Source organism: Triticum aestivum, chromosome 5D, assembly GCF_018294505.1.
Source record: "Triticum aestivum cultivar Chinese Spring chromosome 5D, IWGSC CS RefSeq v2.1, whole genome shotgun sequence".
Taxonomy (NCBI): domain Eukaryota; kingdom Viridiplantae; phylum Streptophyta; class Magnoliopsida; order Poales; family Poaceae; genus Triticum; species Triticum aestivum.
In genome coordinates this window covers 471,123,717-471,127,560 of record NC_057808.1, presented here as the reverse complement: position 1 = coordinate 471,127,560, position 3,844 = coordinate 471,123,717, and positions in this window count along the sequence as shown.

Sequence of the window (3,844 nt, the reverse complement as noted above, 5' to 3'; positions counted from 1 at the left end):
TTCTCATCGGCAGGTGCCGTCCGAGCAAGCGTGTGAGTTGACGGGAGGCGTGCGAGCAGACCGCTGCGCCGGCTGTCAGGGAGGCGTGCGAGCAGACCGCTGTGCAGGCTCACCGGGAGGCGAGCCCTTTGACCAGGCTCCGCCGCCCACCGTCGTCCCAACTGCTCCCACTTTTAATGTCGCCGGCGCCGCAGTTTAAAATCAACCCCGCACTACCCGGTATCGCTACAATCCTCTCTCTTCCTCCCCGATTCTCCTGTCGTCTATCTCCAACTAGCCTGACCTAAACGTACGCCATGCCACATCACGATGGTCTGCCCTTAGTGTTCCAGTTTCCTGAGGAAGACACCCAGCCGGAGTCTCAAGAACATAAGGCGCTTTGGGACGAGCTTGAACTGGCCTTGCGGGAAGACGCCGCGCATGTCCCCGCTCCCGTTCCGGCTCCCGTCGCCCCGACTGCGCCAGCGCCCATCCCCGTGGCATTGATGGGCTGGGAGCCGCACATTGTCGCCGAGCTTGATCCCACGGGGTTCCACGAGGTCCCCGCCGACTTTCACGCGCTCGTGCACCTGCCAGCGCATGCGCCTGCGCGTGCACTGACGCGCACGCCCGTGCCGGTGCCCAGGCACCTGCCAGCGCATGCGCCTGCGCGTGCACTGATGTGCGCGCCCGTGCCGGTGCCCGTGCACATGAATGTCTCCGCCGCGCCGTTGACAGCGCATGTCCCCGCGCGGGTGCCAGTGCCCCCCTCAGCGGCATGGATGGCCGCCGTTGACCGCTTCCTTGCACCAACGCTAGTTGTCTCCTCCCGCCAGTTGACTCACTCCAAAGTCCAGAACATTTTGGCCTTCCTTGAAGCTAGGCCAACGTCCAGGAGTACGCCAACAACGGCACAAGACGCCGCCGTCGCCGTCGGTCAGTGGCCCGACGACACACAGAGCACGGTAGAGGAGCCGCTTGCCACCACGAGACGCCCCCGCCACCGCCGCGTAATCTAAATTTGCCATGAAAAACATGTGGATTGCCATGCTTAAAATCTGAACGTTTATCATTTCCGCTTATTTTATATCGATCGTCGTATAATTTAAAGTTGGAGTCAGACTAAACAAAATGTATGGTTTGATCGATTGAATGTTCTGCTAGAGCCGTATCAAATTAAATATAAAACGTCATCAAGCCACATGTATTCCTTGTCATCCAATGACCTAGACTGCTTCAATGTCGAGCGCTCAAGACGTTTAGTGTGCAGTTAATTTCATGCCAAAAATAGTGCTAATCACATGACAACACGCAAATAATATCCTAGTAGTTAATATCCGCATGCACTTAATATACTTCCAAATTAACGTGCATTGCACGTACACACTGACTACTGCTGCTAGTACGTGAAACTGGTGTCGTGACTTGTGAACGCGTCCAGATATGGTCAACGGCAACATCGCCCGCGGGTTCTTCCTGTTTGCCCGTGCGTCTAAACACAGAAGGGGAGGAGAGAGAGAGCACACATGGAACCCACCAGTAAGTGAAGGCGAATAGTACTAAAAATAATATTACATGTTATCCATTAATTAGGCTGTGGTAATATAAAAACATTATGTGAACAAAGGGGGTACAACAAACATTGCTATTCTACGTATGTTGCCTATTGACGTGCGGCTTGAAGGCCCGGTCGCATGTTCGATCCTCGTCCTTTATTTTTTAATTTGTATTGGGTCCAAATTTGTTTCATGACATGTGGGCCCCTCGGTGTGTAGTTTGTAGCACTTTAATTTGTGGGTCGAAATTTGTTCCATTTCAAGTGGACTATCGGTGTGTAGTTTTGTAGCTTATTTATAATAATTAAAGAGAACAACATAGTTTTTTCAATAATACCATGGTGCGACGTTGAAGGCGAGAAAGGACGTGCGAGAGAGCGATGACCGAGCCAGAGGGAAATCAACTTGGGGAGTTGCGTGGGTTGCAACGGTGTTTGGAGTAGTTGTGGGCCGAATGCTACGAAAATATAATCTAAACCGACCGGAATAAATGCCTACACAAATTAATCTAAGGTTGGAGTGCCCCTCGCAATGTAAATAGCTCCGGCTTTGCGAGGGATGGAGAGGTAGTAGCTTCAACGTGTGGAAGATACGGTGTGAGAAAGCGAGGTCAATCGAGAGACATATAGGTAGAGAGACAAAGTGAGTGTGGTCCGACATTCATTGAACAAATATATATGCTCTGGAGAGATATTGTCCGATGGAGCTTTTTGGCAAGGGTGAGGGCTGTAAGATAGAGCTTGAGAGATGATCCAGTCACAGACGTGTAGATATATTTTGTGCGTGGGAGGAAGCAAGGTCAACCGATCACATAGGGTCGCCGTGCGATCGAAAGAGTGAGACGGGTTGGAGAGAGTGACCTAGATAGACGATGTGCGTGAGAGAGTATACAATGTGCAGGTCGAATTGGGCTCAAACATGGTGATATATCATTTTTGTCCGAGAAGGAGCGAGGTCAATCGAGACATACGGAGAGAGTGAGAGAGATTGAGTGAGCGTGGCCCACCATGAGGTCGAAACAGTGGCGGCGGCTTGGATGGACTGACCTAGATAGACAATTTGCGTGAGAGAGTATAGAGTGTGTCGATCGAGACCCGAACAGGGAGATATATCATTTGTGTGTGAAAGAAAACGAGGTTAAACGAGACTCAGATAAAGAGAGCAGATTGAGCGAGTGTGGCCCGCCGTACGGAAGAAAGAGTGAGACAGTCTCGAGGGAGTGACCTAGATATACAACGTGCGTGCGTGCGCACGAGAGGTTGGGGGGCTAGATAGGCAATGCATGTATTTAGCGCGAGAGGGTGAGAGGGAGAGGGGGGAGAGAGAGAGAGCTCGGCATGGGGTGCAATGGCGGGTGTGTGAGGTAAATACATTTGGTAACAGAGTGGAAAAAGGGGTTGTGTAGTTGAGAGACTTAGAGATCGAAACATGGAGAGAAAGAATGAACGTGTGTTGGAAACCGATAGCTTCCTAAGGTGGTTAGGAGAGGAAGATTGACCGATACAGGAAGTATGTAGCGTTTGTGAGGGGGGGGGCTAAAAACAACATTTGAATGTACATAGTACGAGACTTAATATTGATGTTTCAATTCGGTGTACATTGTAAGATTTGAACCGACGACCAGGCATACGGGTAATTATTTCGAATTCGTGCCATACTAAGTTTCAAAAAGTTGACATTGACTCAGTTTGTTGTGCTATTTTGTAGGTCATATGTTTGAATCCATCCAAAAGTTTTCTCACTACCATGGTGTTCATCATATACATATGAATTTGTATTAAAAAAGTAGCATGGATACAGTGAAATGCGAAATCCATGTTAGAATTGGAGATCGCTACGTGACACACACTCTAATTCAAATAACTAACTACGTGACACACACTCTAATTCAAATAACTAATTATGTGACACACACTCTAATCCACGTTAGCGTGGGTACCGTTTCGATTTTTTTTCAAATAACTCCTCATTAATTAATTTATAGTACTCCCTCTGTTCACTTTTATAAGACCTTGAAGACATTTCAGACAATGTGCAAAACAGTTCATTTTAAGTTGTCTGAAACGACTTACAAAAGTGAACGGATGGAGTATCTCGTTTCGAATGACTAATTGTTGCAAGGAAAACAAGGGCATGGTAATACATACAGATTCGTTTGCAAATGAAAGAAGATTCGTTTGCATTCTCAAATGTAGGCGCACCAGGCAGACCAGGGTCGTGTCGGGGTGGACGCTGCTTCGGTGCCTTAAAGGCAACTGCCTTTGGGTCACTGACATGTGAGCCAGCCACCTGTTGGGCCCACATGTCAT